Source organism: Gopherus evgoodei, chromosome 2, assembly GCF_007399415.2.
Source record: "Gopherus evgoodei ecotype Sinaloan lineage chromosome 2, rGopEvg1_v1.p, whole genome shotgun sequence".
Lineage (NCBI taxonomy): Eukaryota > Metazoa > Chordata > Testudines > Testudinidae > Gopherus > Gopherus evgoodei.
The window spans coordinates 190,632,168-190,649,077 of NC_044323.1; positions in this window are offsets into that span (position 1 = coordinate 190,632,168).

Sequence of the window (16,910 nt, forward strand, 5' to 3'; positions counted from 1 at the left end):
GAATCTTAAACAGAGAGGAAAATGCACCTTCCCCTCGCGTCCTTCTCTCTCCCCCTCCCAGACTCTCCCTGAGAGAGACAGTATTCCTAACAGAGAGAAACTAGCCTCTCTCTCCCCCTTCCCTCCTTTCTCCCCACCAGTTCCCTGGTAAATCCAGACCCAGTCCCTTGGGGTCTCACCAGAATAAAAAAACAATCAGGTTCTTAAACAAGAAAAGCTTTTAATTAAAGAAAGAAAAAACAGTAAAAATTATCTTTGTAAATTTAAGATGGAATATGTTACAGGGTCTTTCAGCTATAGACACTGGGAATACCCTCCCAGCCTAAGTATACAAGTACAAATTAAAATCCTTTCAGCAAAATACAAATTTAAACTCCTTCCAGCCAAATACACATTTGCAAATAAAGAAAACAAACATAACCTAACTCGCTTTATCTACCTAGTACTCGCTATTCTGAACTTATAAGAGCCTGTATTGGAGAGATTGGAGAGAAACCTTGTTGCACGTCTGGTCCCTCTGAGCCCCCAGAGTGAACAACAACCAAAAACTAACAGCACAAACAAAAACTTCCCTCCTTCAAGATTTGAAAGTATCCTGTCCCCTGATTGGTCCTCCTGTCAGGTGACAGACTGGCTCACTGATCTTGTTAACCCTTTACAGGCAAAAGAGATATGAAGTACTTCTGTTCCATTAACTCTTAACCATCCGTTTATGACAGTGGCCCAACACTGTAGAATTTAATTTCAGAAAAACTACACAAAAATGAGGAGGTTAGTTAAATAGAAATTAAAGGGTACAGTGCCAAAAGTTAAATCTCTGCAAGCTGCGTGGAAACTTTTTAAAGACACCATTATAGAGGCTCAACTTAAATGTATACCCCAAATTAAAAAACATAATAAGAGAACCAAAAAAGAGCCACTATGGCTAAATAACAAAGTAAAAGAAACAGTGAGAGGCAAAAAGGCATCCTTTAAAAAGTGGAAGTTAAATCCTAGTGAGGAAAATAAAAAGAAGCATAAACACTGGCAAATGAGGTGTAAAAATGCAATTGAGAAGGCCAAAAAAGAATTTGAGGAACAGTTAGCCAAAGCTAATGTGATGCCAATTTTTAAAAAGAGCTCCAGAGGTGATCCGGGCAATTACAGGCCTGTAAGCCTGACTTCAGTACTGGACAAATTGGTTGAAATTATAATAAAGAACAATATTTTCAGACATATAGATGAACATAATTTGTTGAGGAAGAGTCAACATGGTTTTAGTAAAGGGAAATCATGCCTCATCAATCTACTAGAGTTCTTTGAGGGGGTCAACAAGCATTTGGACCCAGGGGATCCAGTGGATATAGTGTACTTAGATTTTCAGAAAGCTTTGGACAAGGTCCCTCACCAAATGCTCTTACCCAAAGTAAGCTACCCTGGGATAAGAGGGAAGGTGCTCTCATGGATTGGTAACTCGTTAAAAGGTAGGAAACAAAGGGTAGGTATAAATGGTCGGTTTTCAGAATGGAGAGAGGTAAATAGTGGTGTCCTCCAGGGGTCTGTTTTGGGACCAGTCCCGTTCAACATATTCTTAAATGATCTGGTAAAAAAGGGTAAACAGAGAGGTGGCAAAATTTGCAGATGATACGAAATTACTAAAGATAGTTAAGACCGAGGCAGACTGAGAAGAGCTACAAAACTGGTGACTGGGCAACAAAATTGGAGATGAAATTTAATGTTGATAAATGCAAAGCAATGCACATTGGAAAGCATAATCCCAACTATACATGCAAAATGATGGGGTCTAAATTAGCTGTTGCCACTCAAGAAAGAGATCTTGTGGTCATTGTGGATAGTTCTCTGAAAACATCCACTCAATGTACAGCGACAGTCAAAAAAGCAAACAGAATGCTGGGAATAATTAAGAAAAAGCTAGATAATAGAACAGAAAATATGTTGCCTCTATATACATCCATGGTATGCCCACATCTTGAATACTGTGTGCAGATGTGGTCGCCCCATCTCAAAAAAGATATAATGGAATTGGAAAAGGTTCAGTAAAGGGCAACAAAAATGATTAGGGGTATGAAATGGCTTCTGTATGAGGAGACATTAATAAGACTGGGACTTATCAGCTTTGAAAAGAGACAACTAAGGGGGGATATGATTGAGGTCTATAAAATCATGACTGGTGTAGAGAAAGTAGATAAGGAAGTGTTGTTTACTACTTCTCATAACACAAGAATTAGGGGTCACCAAATGAAATTAATAGGCAACAGGTTTAAAACAAATAAAGGAAGTATTCACAAAACGCACGGTCAATCTGTGGAACTCCTTGCCAGAGAATGTTACGAAGGCCAAGACCATAACAGGGTTTGAAAAAGATAAATTCATCGAGGATAGGTCCATCAATGGCTATTAGCCAGGATGGGCAGGGATGGTGTCCCTCGCCTCTGTTTGCCAGAAGCTGGGAATGAGTGACAGGGAATTGATCACTTGATGATTACCTGTTCTGTTCATTCCCTCTGGAGCACCTGCCAGTGGCCACTGTTGGAAGAGAGGATGCTGCGCTAGATGGATCTTTGATCTGACCCAGTAGGACCATTCTTACGTTCTTATGGTACCATAGCACGAGAGAGTAATTAAATATCCCAGCTACCGGCCAACAGTGAATTATATCCCTACTTAATTTCTACCCTCACACATTAGCTTCTGAACTATCCAAAAAAGCATATAAGAATATTTTCATAATAGGAAGTTCCAACTCTCTCTTCACTCTGGTCTTCCTTTTATTCAACAATGGCTGCAACCCTTTTTCGCTCAAACTGTCAAATGTCTGAAAAAATTCAGTCCAACAGGTGAAAATTTCAAAAACATTTTAAAAGCGGCAAAGAGTCCTGTGGCACCTTATGAACTAACAGATGTATTGGAGCATGAGCTTTCATTAGTGAATACCCACTTCGTTGGATGCACATTTTAAGTTACTCATAATGAAGTTATGACAAAGCCCAGATGATCTTAACTATATTTGTCTCTAATACCCTTGCTATGATATTATAAAATTATTTATACATACACATAAACACAGGGTGGTGATGTGTGTTAAGATTTTATTGCCATGAGTTTGCAGACGCTGTGATTGATAAGTATAGTCATCACTACTGAAATACATACAGCATCATATGAATGCCAATGAAGTGTTTATTCCTCATTGTATCATGTGCTCTGTATGTCACAGAAAAATATTACAAATGTTTTGAAAAACATTCATTTACCTCCAACTGGTTAGCATAAGGCAGTAGTCCACATACCCAGGTCTTAGAAGGAGAGACAAAATTTTGACTTTTCTATAATCTAACAGCTAGCTAGATGACCAAGAGGAAAACTCATTTTTTTACTTTATTCCATTTTGCTTAATTGTAATATATATATATTTAAATGTAAGTTATTTGTAACTACATTAGCACAGTTTATCATGACTTTCTCTTTACCAAGTGCTCTGTGTTATGCCCTAATGTTGAATCTTGTCATGAAGAAGACCACAAACTCTTCAGGACATGAACTGAGTTTGTGCAGCATCTATTCAATCCTGATCCCAGCATGATACTGTAATGTAAATAGTTTATATATTTTATTCTTAAATTACTATTAATAGAAAAGGCATTTTGAATAATATTGGATCAAGATATGATACTTGGGGACTTTGCAAGATTAGAAGCAAATGTTTTGCATTCTTTTGGAAAGCAGGGAAATTGCCCTTTCATGTGGTTTAAACCTTTTGTTTAGAGATCCAGAAACACTACAAAATATTGGACCTGTCATTAGTCCAGGTCTTTTGTTTTGCTTTTCAGGCAGTTCAGGTGAGAGCAATATCACATTTCAAGAAAATAAACATTTTTCTGGTATTCCTTATTCTTTGTTTATTAAATGGTGGCTACATGCAGTTTATCACCTGGATATTTACACAACATGTTTATAATTTTAAATTTATACTATTCATCCTGGAATGAGCAGTCCAATCATCCACAATGATCCATTCCCTGTTTCCTTTCCTGCATCTCCCTGCCTTTATACAAATGGCAGTGTTCCAGGATCTAGATACATGAAGATTGTGGGCTCTCGGTTTACTAGGAGTGAGCTGGTGTGGAAACTGATTTGCATTTGTTGCAGATGCATGTCTCCCACAGGTGTAGAATCTGTCTAGTTCTTCCCCACGCCCCCACAGGGCTTTAATAATTTATACCTCCACCACTGTTCTATTTCTGGTATACGTGTTCAAGGTTAAAACGGGATCAGGGTGCTCCCTTATGTATCCAAAGTTTAGGTTACTCCCCATTTGTGCCCTTTAGACCAAGTGTTTATCTCAGTTATACTAATGTAAACCTAGAGAAATGCCACTGACTTCAGTTGCGTGTAAAACCAGAGTAAGTGAGTAATCATTTATCTGTATGTAAGCCTCGTGGAGTGTTTTAGAAGACAATTTTTAAAAAATTAGATATTCTCAAACTGTTGACTGAACCACAGAGCACTGCCAGGTGGTCTGTACTGTGGAGCTGCTTTCCGTCACAGTGGTAAAGCAGCTGCAATATCAGTCTTCAGCTTTGCAACTAGTTGCAGCTCAGTCCAAGAGATGCTTATGGTGCCTAGGGACTTTTTTTGGTCAACTAACTAACTCATATTGTGCTTTCTCCGGTCGTCTTTGGCAGTTGGAGCTGAAGGCAGCAAGGGGAGACTCTGAACCAATAATGTAAAGCCCAACAGTCTGGGAGAGTAAAGAGAAAGCATAGATACCAAATAGGGAGACATAAGTTGATATATGCATCAGTTCAAAGACATTTTATTTTAATCTTGGTTCCTTAATAACTTTTTATGTAACCAAATGCTGTCTTGCCACTGGAAATAGTGGGACTGGGAGGGGTGTTTTTTTTGTGAGAGGATCTCTGTTTTAAAGGCCTGTTCCAGACTATGAAACCATTTTAGAATTACAGTGATACAAAAGCAAGGATATTAAAATGCACACAAAACTATAAATAACAATTACATAAAAACATGCTCTGAACACAATAAGAACTGGAAACCAAAACTAATCTTAGATACAACAAACTTCATACTTTATCCTATAACTGTCTAAATAACTGCAGGAGAGGAAATTTCCTTTCTACTGTTTCTACACCTTTGTTATTATTATTATTATTTATTGTTTATTTATTATTCACAGAGTACTGTGTTTGTCAGTTAATCTGGTCCTCCCAGCTGTTACAATCTTTTCAGACCATCTTTCAACGTCTTCGCTTTGGTAAATGTCACCTCTCTTTAACCCTGTAAGATTTATGGACAGCTAAATCTCCACTCCTCCTTTTGCAGACTATTCTCACCAAGCTGCAGGTCTCCAAGCACTGCTTGCACCAGCTGTGTCCCACCTTTACCTGTCTTGCTCTGATAGTCTTCGACCCACCCTGCTTTTAGAATAAAACTGAAAGGATGTCAGAAATGTGTCCTTGTGAGTTACTTCAGTAACCCCTAGATATTTTTGGAATTTCCCAGAGCTACATTTTTTTTTGTGACAGCATTGATGGAAAAGGTGATTGTTCCAATTTAGATGGCCACAGATGTAGAAAGTTAGGGGAAATCCTATAGTATTTGAATCAGACTATTGCAGAGACAGAATGGAGTAAATTTGCTATTTCTTATGTTGCTGAATGGATCCCAGTTACATCTTCCCATAAGGCTAGCAATTGTTGATTGGGAGTGAACAAGATGAGAAGAATGAGGTACAGGGTTAATATTTTTTACTCAGCTGTTAGACTTTTTTCTTAAAAAGAATAATTTTAAGAAGTGTCCATGGTATCTCATTATGTGTAATAAACCTATGTCATAAACAGACAGTTAAAGGTTAAGAAGTTCACCTAGCCTGGCTGACACCTGACCAGAGGAACCAATGGGGGGACAAGATGCTTCAAGAGGAAGGAGGGAAGTTCTTCCTTTGTTCTGTTCATTAAGTTCTGTGCTGGAGTGAAAAGATCAACGAATCACCCAGGGTAGTGAGTATTAGAGAAGGAATGAATTATCTTATGTTTATTTCCTTTTGTGACTTTGTCTTTTTGCATTAGAGGGATAATCAAATTGGGTTTTCTTTTGTGTAACTAAGGTTTTTGCCCAGGGGAACATCCTCTGTGTTTTGAATCTGTTGTCTGTGAGAGTAGCTTGCATGTTAATCTCTCAGAGGTATTTCTTTTACCCTTTTTTCTTGATTAAAAGTCTTCTTTTTAAGAACCTGATTGATTTTTTCCTTGTTTTAAGATGCAAGGGATTGGATCGGTGTTCACCAGGAAATTGGTGAAGAAGTCTCCCACGGTTACCCAGGGAAAGGTTACAGTACTTGGGAGAGAGAGATTTTCGGGAGGAAGTTTCAACTTCCAGCCGCTGGATTGTTTTATACCTTTTTCTGCTAGATGGAAGAGCTCATTGTGATGTTGCACTCCATATGTTTATGGAAATATGCTTATGAGTGTAAATATAATGTAAGGAATATGCTTTATGCAAAAGGTCTCTTGTAAGGTATCATTACAAAGCTTATAATCTACTGAGTGTGTTCATCTTATTTGGGTGAATGTATCATTATTGTATCTAAAACTAGAAATATGAAGTATTACTCTGACGTCCTATTGTAACTATGCAAAGTGTGGGCCATTAATGGTGGCTTAGGATCTTGATGACTCCCATTAATTAGAACAATTGGTTGTAAATGACTTTGTTTACTTGTAAGTCTCTTCCTGTGTTCATGTGAGTCAGGCTGGAAAGAATGGAGGCTTGGGATCTCACAGGATATGTGACCATATCACCTGGTACTGGAATCCATCTTAAACCTGGTGCTTTTCCATTTAGAAGGAAAGATGGGAACCCAGAGAGAGATAAAGGATTCCCACCTTGTGCCAAAGATATAAAATGGGGCAGAACAAAACAAAGGGGGCTGCAGTCATGAGAAATCCCCTAGTTACCACCTGAGCTGGAACTAACAAGAACTGTACCAGGGGAAAGGATTGGGCCCGGACTAAGAAGGAGTCTAGTCTGTGAAAGAAGCTTATTGGAACATCTCTGAGGGTGAGATTTACCTGTATTCAGTTTCTTAATGTATTAGGCTTAGACTTGTGTGTTTTGTTTTATTTTGCTTGGTAGCTTACTTTGTTCTGTCTGTTATTACTTGAAACCACTTAAATCCTACTTTTTATACTTAATAAAATCACTTTTGTTTATTAATGAACCCAGAGTAAGTGATTAATACCTGGGGGAACAAACAGCTGTGCATATCTCTCTACCAATGTTATAGGGGCAGACAATTTATGAGTTTACCCTGTATAAGCTTTATACAGAGTAAAATGGATTTATCTGGGGTTTGGATCCCATTGGGAGTTGGGTGTCTGGGTGCTGGAGACAAGAATTTCTGCTGAATGGTTTTCAGTTAAAGTCTGCAGCTTTGGGGGCATGGACCAGACCTGGGTGTGTGTTGCAGCAGGCTGGCATGTCTGGCTCAACAAGGCAGTGTTCTGGAGTCCCAAGCCATCAGGGAAAACAGGCTCAGAAGTAATTTCAGGTGACAGTCCCAAGGGGGATACTGTCACACCCATTATTAAATATTTGTTCCCCATGTAGATACTTACAGACTGTAATCAAACCACCCTTTTACCTACTCTTTATTAAGCTAAATAGATTTAACTCTGTGAATGTATCACTATAAGACTCATAGACTTTAAAGCCAAAAGAGACCATCATGATCATCTAGTCTGACCTCCTGCACATGGCAGGCCACAGACTCTCATCCACTCACTCCTGAAATAGGCCCATAACCTCTGGCTGAGTTACTGAAGTCCTCAAATCTTACCTGTTCCGGCTTCTCTTGCATATTTTCTTTCGTTTTTGGTTGCACTTTTCCCCTCACCTTTTTATCTACACGTTCCCCATCCGTGGCCCCACAAAGTCGCGGGATCTCCTTCTCAACCTCCTCTTGGCCCTGGCCAAACTGGCCATCTACAACACCAGGGAGAGGAGGTTGGCCGAAGGGATTTCCTGCGACTGTAGGGCCTATTTCCGTTCCTCCGTCTGTTCATGCATCCGGGCAGAGTTCCTCTGGGCGGCGTCCACTGGCTCCCTTGACGCCTTCGAGGAGCAGTGGGCGTTGTCTGGGGTTCTCTGCTCAGCGTCCTCATCAGGTTCCCTTCGTTTAGCCCTATGACCTCACTCCCGATCCTGTTTTTTCATTAGTTGCCCCCCGTAATTACTTGGTGTCCCAGACCTGTGGGTCCTCCTCTTAGGCTGGGGGGAGATCCTTTAGAAGTGGGCGGGCTTTGCCCGCCCACTCCCACTGGATGCCAATAGGACCACACTCTGAGTGGTGAGTCATGCCCAGCCCAACAGGACAAGAACTGCTGCTGCTGGGAGAGCGCAGATTGGGCTCACTCCCCAGTGCACCATCAATGACTCATCACTTCCCATGGTTAAAAAATCTGGCTCTGCCACTGGATCCAGATGAGTGGCTAAACTGGCATCTAATCTGCATCTTATACTCCTATTCATTATTTGTATTACAGTCCCTAGTGGGACCAACGAATTCAGGGTACATTGTGAAGGAAGTGTACGGACATATAGTAAAAACAATCCCTGCTGCAAAGACTGGATTCAAGAGGCAGCACATGGATGAAACAAGTAAATAACGGGAAATGGGTAACAGTAGTTAAGACATACTGAGTGGTAACAGTAGTATGAATATTCATTTACATATATTCTGCAAAACTGTGTGATAAAGACAAACAGCAGTAGCACTGGTTTATCATTTACCTAGCTTTTACCAGAGGGAAGGGTTCTGTAGCCATCATAGCAGAAATGACACTTAAGGATTGATCTGAAGGAACATAAGGAAAAGGTAGTAGCTGTATAGATTTTTGCAGAAAAAATATTGAATAGCAATTCTTGTTAAAGATTTTTTATACAGAAGATCAGGTATCGGGGGGAGCTGTGAGATTAGATATATATAGTACCTTTATATCAGTAGCAGGAAGTCAGTCAGGAGGGAAGAGCTAGGGAAGGTTCTAGGCAGAAGATCTACAGTGAAGCAGAAAGAGAAGCTTTGAGGATAATACTGTTTTACAAGTTTCTTACTACAGAACACAATTAGGAACTTCCCATTTTAACAATGTGACATGAAAGACAGGTTTCTCTGGAACCAAAGAGGGAGTGGTGTGTTCATCTCTGGCTTCTTAAAGTCTTGTTTTGGGGGGAAGGGGTTCTACAAAGTTCACATTTTGATAAGAAAATCAAAGCATATGCTTTGTGAATCTTCAATACACAACAGAAGTGTTTAAAATTAATTACTGTGAGAGCCTTTGTGTGAGATGGGGAAGTGAGCATTATTATTTCCAATGTAGAGATGAGGAAACAGAGGCAGAGGTTAAATGATTTGCCTAAAGCAGCAGAGGGACAAGGTTAGAGTTCAGGAATTGCTGGATACCAGTTCTGTGCTTAGACCATTATACTATGCCTCCTTTCTATAAAATTAATATCTTATAAATCGTACTTTAAGGCTTTATCATCCTTATTATTTGCAAGACCTGAATATTAATGTGAGTCAATGTTAATTCTGGAGGAGGTATGTGAACACTCAAGCTGCATCTGGTTTCACTTCTTGAAAGAAAGATACAAGTTGATCAGTATAAAAAAAAGATTTAAATGTTCCCTTGAAATGTTACCTGACATTTAACAAGGAAATAAAGAGAACTCAGCCTTAAGGTATAATATTCTTTCTTGTAAAGCAAGAATCAATGCCTTCAGGCTTGTGTTGACTTTGTCTTTGAACTGGTGATGTAATTTAAGAATCTAGTCTTTATCAGAAGGGAAATGACTGTTATTAGAAGGGTGCCCTTTGAGTCCTGGATGGAGATGGAAGAGTCAGTGATATCAGACAGATATTATATCCTTAGGGTCTACCTGAATGGTGTGCTATGGCGGTGCAGCGGTCTACAAAAGTAGACCTCTGTAGAGGACTGGGAGTTTAAGCCCCAGTACAACAAAGATCTTAAGCATGTGCTTAAATCTCATTGGGTTGTGTGAAATTTCAGGGAAAATATTTACTTTTCATTACGCTTCAGTAGAGAGGAAAGGCTACAACCTGAGATAACAAATAGCTGAGAGAGATGAAGAGGTTCTCCTGGAAGACTTGAATTCAGTTTCTCTTTGTGGCTGTGATCAATTTTTCATCCAATCACAGTATGGACACAGATACAGATTTTGCATGTGTCATCTATTCAGTGCAGCTAATTCAGCATGGAAGGATTATGGTGAGAGATTTAAGATTGTGGGAGCAGGATACAATCCTGTAACCTGGATGCAGTGAGACTGGGGAAGGATTTAAATTTGACTTTAATTCAGCTTTGTTTGTTAAGAAAGTTTTTGTGTTTGTTTTGAATCAAAGTTCTTTAAAGACCCATGCTCCTGTTCTGCCCTTTCCATCCATGTGTTCTCCAGCATCTAATGAAAGCTCTTTTCTAGATGCTGATTGCATCTAAACCTGGGTGGGGCCTCAGTGGACAGGATGATATCAAGTAATTGGCCACTCCTTAGTCAGCAGTAGTGCTGGAAGCAGGAGAATTTTTAACAATCATATGAGTGTCACAATGGGCTGACATCTCTTCATCATCATTCATCTATCTGTAGGACCACCTCACGTTCACTCAGTCTGGAGGTGACAGAGGGAGAGTGCACACTCAAGCTGCAGAGTCCAAATTTCTAGTTTTGTCTGTTAAGACAGAAAATAAGCTACAGCAGAGGGTTGAAGGCTCTATGAAGACAGTGATCTAAAAAAATCAGAGGCTGTGTAAGACCCTGCACAGAGCTGGCTACAACAAGAACTGGGTGATAATCAGAAAAAAAACATAATATCATCTGCCCAGTGGTACATTTTGTTAACCTCTTTTATGCTGTATAAAAGATGGTGTTAGTGAGGAGATTTCCCTTTTGCCTTGAATCCTCTAGTGCAGTGGTTCCAGGGCCGGCTCCAGGGGTTTTGCCGCCCCAAGCAGCCAAAAAAAAAACTGCGATCACGATCTGCGGCAATTCAGCGGGAGGTCCTTCGCTCCGAGCGGGAGTGAAGGACCCTCCGTCGAATTGCCGCTGAATACCTGGACCTGCCACCCCTCTCCGGAGTGGCCGCCCCAAGGACCTGCTTGCTAAGTTGGTGCCTGGAGCCGGCCCTGAGTGGTTCTTAACCTTTACTGCAGCTTGCGCCCCTTTGGTTCTCAAAATATGTGCTCACACTCCTTATCAAAAATCAAAATATGTTCTCACGCCCATTAAACCTAAAAAATATGTTCTTGCACCCCTTAATCCTAGATATACTTTTTGTTTTATATTACAGTAATAGTTAAATGTATAATGTTAATAAATACATAGGTTTGATTAAACAAAGTAATTGTACATACGTGCCTGTGCTTAATTTGTGTTTTCAATGATTTACCATCTAAAAAAATCTGGCATGTGTCGCACCCCCAGAAAGGGCATCTCATGCCCCCAGGGGGTGCATGCAACCCAGGTTAAGAACCACAGCTCTAGTGCATCTAAGTATATGACAAGGTAGACCTAGAGGTACAGTCTACAGTTGTTAAAACACAAGACTAACTCAAGAGAAAAGCATACTGCTACTGGCTCACTGTGTTACCTTGAGCAAGTCATTTAAACTCTCTGTATGTCATTGTTCATATTTATCAAATAGGAGAAATAATATTGTCCCACCTCACTGGAGGCATATTTCATTAATGTTCGTTAAGATCTTCTCAACCGTGTTGCCTATAAAAAAACCTAACAACTCATCAGTGGTTAGGGAGATGGTTTGCTGTGATCACCATTTTTTTTCCTGCTTAACAGTATCATCTCACTGTTTCCTTGTGATTCCCCCATTTGTTTGTTTTAGTCACCTGTTGTTTAGAGCCCTACAGTTAGATCCTATACTCTTTGGAGCAGGGGCTGTCTATTACATGTCTCTACAGTACCTAGCCAAATGGGAACCTGGCCTGTCGATGTTACTGTAAAAAAAACCAGTGAGATAATATTTGTATCCTCATCTTAAAAAATGTTAAATTACTTGGCCAAGGCTACAAAGGAAGACAGTGGGAGACCCAGTGACAGAATCTATATTTCCTGATTCTCAAACTTGCAGCTCAACCACAAGATCATCCATCTTTGCAGAATAACTGAGACTTTGTTCCAGACTTCTCTGCCATGATGGAGAAAAGCTGAGATTGTGCAGAATCAAGACCTTTGCCACATTGAGTCTTGGAGGAACAAAAGTATCAGAAACAGTAAGGTGACTATTTTCCTATTTCTTCCTTTTCCTCAGAGAGCAGCTGCAGCTTTGGCACCTGCTTGCTAGACTCCAAAGCCTGTTAATGCCAGCCACTCTGGGCTGCACAGGCTACTGAACCTATGCAAGGCATCAGCCATTGCAGGCTGTTCACCACCAAGAATAATGGATTGGGCAGTTGTGGTGTGGGTCACTATCGGTCAGGGAAGGCATCTTCCAGTGCAGAATGGGGGAGCCCATCAGCTCCTCCCAGTGCAGGGTGGGAAGGTTGGGGAAGCACCTACCACTGTGCAATGTGTAGGTCACTAGAAAGAGAATTGAAGGCATGGTGCATAGATACTATGCACATAGAAATATGTATAGTTAATAATACTCTGAAGGAAGTTTTGAAAATTTTCTTTCGAGATTTTCCTCTTGCTAAGCTGCTAATGAGTAAGGGGAAGGTACAGAAAATTCCTGGCATCTGAATTACTGTGGTGATATTTTGCCTAACTGAGCCTGTCCCCTAGTATATTTCAAGAAGGGGCTCTATTTTCTCCCTGCACATATACTCCAGATTCCTTCAGTCCCTTCTCACAGCCCAGCTCGTATACAGCACATTCCAAATGTTGGCCCTCCCCAGAAAGGTTCAAGGGATCCCTTAGTCCAAAGAAACAATACTTCACTTCTGAAGATACTTCCAAAATATACCCCACACTATGTACTGTTGACTGCCAAGCTACTTGGCCAACAGAAATAATTGTTTCATTGCTACTATTACAACTCATGGACATTCAACTCTCATTTATTGCAATAGAAGGGCCACATCAGACACCTAATTAATTGGTCTTCCATTTATAACTGCCTCTCCCATATCAAACTCACTAGGAGAGAAGAAGCAACAATTATTTATAATAACTTTATTAGGTATAATTTTCACCTATTTTTGAAAGCATAGACTGATGTTTCTAGGCTCTGCATGTTAAACAGAAGTGCTTCCACTTGACCTTGCACTTGATCCACTCTTTGTGCACAGCAGTTTCTTTTTTCCTCTGAAAGATAGCTGCAATTTGTATCCATACAAATGATACTGTACTTGCTATTAACATTCTTTTATCCGGTAAATTACTTACACTGATTATGCTGAAGGCCATTCTATGAAATGTTGATAATGCTTGTCTATGATTGGGATAGAATATGTGATTCTTAAATTAAGACAAGACTGAAAGGGAATGACAGCTTGCTATAACAGATGTGAAACTCAGGTCCTGGCCACATGCAGTCATTAAAGATCCTGTGGTACAATTTGCAGGAGTGTGTTTAGCCCTGGTGTCCTGACTAAATTTCAGCTCAGGTAATTATTCTGTCTACCATAATTTCCCTATAGCTTCAATTGGATAAGTTATAGCATTTTCCTTTACTTCATGCCTCAAATTGTTCGTGTAGTATTGTTAGTGCACATACACATGCTGCATTCCAATGCAGAGAGAGCTGCATTTCTTAGGTGGGCAAAGTTATCCATAATAGCTTTTGATTGACAAACAGTCCTACAGGGAGACTAGAAAAGTTTGTATGGGGAGGGTGCTGAGAGCTATTGAACCAAACTGTGCATTAGGGATGTTGCAAGCTACTGTGGGCTCTGGTACTAGCCACCCCAAAGTGTGCAGAAAATGTTGGGGTGATGGGAACATGGGTTGTCCCACTCTTCTATACACACACACCTCCAGTCACTGGGCAGCAAAATTGGTCTATTGTGGGATTAGGGTAATACATGCTGCCATCTTTCAGAGAAAGGAGAGGATACAGGCTGCGTGCAGCACTATCTTTCAGATATAACAGTATTTTTCATCTGCGGGCCTCCAAGTATCTGACAATATTAAATTGAATAAGCCTCTCAATGTCCCTCGGAGGCAGGTATTACCATTACTTTACAGATGAGAAACTGAGTTACAAAAAGCTTAAGTGACATGCCTATGGTCATGCAGTAAATAAGCGTAGAAGTGCAAAGAGCTCATAACTCCTCCTCCAAATTCGCTTGTCTTATTCACCAGACTCTGTTTCCATGCCTGATTCTGCAAGGCGCTCAGCACCTGCAACTCCCATTGACTTCAAAATGAATCGATGGTGCTGAGTACCTTGCAGGATCAGGCTTTTGTTGAGCATCTAATACCAAAAAAAAAAAAAAAAAAGAAAAAAAAGTGCGACAAGAGTTTCTTTGTTCAGGGCCCGGGGGAATTTTTCCGCCCAATAATGAGAAGCCTTAACATGTCAAAGACAGACTCTAAATAACAATTCAGCTACCTACATTTTGCATAAGTTAAGATTTTATTTTTATAAGACTGCATTATTAATTTTACTAAAGCAACGCAATAATGATACAGGAAATAGCAGAAGAAAGAGTGTAAATTGTATGTTTCTGTGCCATAGTTTGGTATGCTAATAAAACATGCACAGGGCTGAGCATGTAGCCTTTGTCAAAATTAAACTGCCCACTTCTTTCTCTTTACCATTGCAACACTAAGCCTCATCTAATAGAGTCACAAACCTCTCTTTGTGTGACTAAGGAAAATAGCTCTTTTAAAGTAGTTGAGCCAAGAGACTGAGACCACACAGTCCCAAATTGCAAGTCTCATCATTTTGTTGCATGGACTCTGAAAACAGAATCCTTACAAGATGACTGGATTCTAGAATTCAGGAAACATTTGTCTACTGCATACTGCTGAAATTTCACTTGGTTTTATCAGTTTGTTACTGTAATCTCTGGGCACGTGCACATACCTCCTATACATACTCCTCTTTATATTAACATTAAAAAGTAAACATCTCTTTCCCAATGAAAGATCTTTAAAAATTATTATACAACTTAGAATTAAGGAACATGTATAAACAACTACAGATCATCGCCTCCTCTTTGTTACACTAATTCAGTCATGTTCAGACTGATGGGATTGCCTGGGTGCAGTGGAGAATATTTTGCTATGAATATTTGTTCTTGGTTTATATTGCCATGAAGAATCCTTACTAAACCTAAAACTTTCTTTTACAGAATGGAGTAGTACACAAACACCTGCACAAAGATGTACCCCATAAATTATTCCTTGTAAATCTTATTTACTCTTCTTGATCAGAACCTGCAATCCTTGCTCAATATGACTAAGGACCGGAGGATTTACCCTACCACACTGTAGGTAGTTTGTGGTTTTGAGTGGACATTACCCCCTATTCAAAGCTAGTATTTAGAGCAGCCAGATAGCCATGCCAGGGCCACCTATTGCAGTCTCTAGGCTCTCTAGCTAACCTGTGCTGTGATCCAGGATTTTGGCTTGTGGGCCATCCTACTTTGTGGCCTCCCTGCCTGTGTTACCATACCTCTTACCCAACAGGCCCTCTCTGAGTTACTGTAGATCAATGGTCCTTTCAGTGGTGTGGGTACAGAGGACTCCGCACATACTTTCTATAGCCTTTCTTCCCACTCAGAGGGTGGGAGTTGGATTGTCCCTTAGACTTCACCTTCGAGGGAAAGAGATTTTTAATTGGGAAGAAAGAAAAATTCGAAGTCAAACAGGAGCAAAATAGAATATCTCCAGTAAGGGCCAAATTTTGACCCATCTTACATGTTTGTGCAAGGGAGTAAAATGGCCACAATGTGCTCTCTCAATCCCCTGTGCTGGCTCTCCACAGACAAAGACTGACAGTCCTTTTTCTATGCAGTTGTATGGAGCATGGGCAAGCAGTAGGTAGCCTTGGCTGCTCTCCCTCAATGCATCAGCTCACACAGATGAATCACCATAGCGGAGGAAATTTAGCTATAGGGCTGGTACAGATTACTTCTTCTCAGGAGCAAGAGCAGGGACAGGTCCATATTAGGGTTGTGAATCCTGGTTAGGGCTGGTCAAAATTTTCCCTTTAAATCTGTTTTGATGGAAAATTGGGGTTTTGACTATGGAATTTTTTCATCTGGTTTCTTCCTCAAAAGTTGTTAGCCAAAAATCCAAAAATGTCTGTGGAGAGAGAGAAAAAAGTGGGCCAACTCTAGCCCTATGGTCCTTCTGAGATAGCAGAACTACCCACCATACTTTACTCAGGGTTTATGGAAAAGCCACATTTTAGCCCTGAAAGAATATTTTAAAGGTGCATAATATTATCTATCAAACTGAAAATGTGGATAAAAGTAAGGGAATTTTATCTACTGTGTTAATCAATTAGATTACATGGATTATGTGATGTAGGAGATATTTTTGTGTGAAAATGATGTTGATAAATTCTCAGTGGGATTGCTTGTTAATGGTTACAAGAACATTGTATAATAAGGCACACTAACAATAACATAAATACATATAAAATGTAAAGCCTAAATGTATTCCTACGTTACAAGCACAAATGGCTCAGTTCATGCAAATGAATGCATAGCAGGTGATCAATGGATAGTGGAGATTAAATGAAATTCTCATACACTCACTGTGACATACAAGATAGGAAGGATCTGTACTATCACATATTTTGTATCCAAAGAAGCAGATGAGGCCCTTTTAACCATCACATCCACATTCATTTCAGTGAAATATTACCCTGAAAAAACTAAGATCTTAGGGACTCATTGGGCACG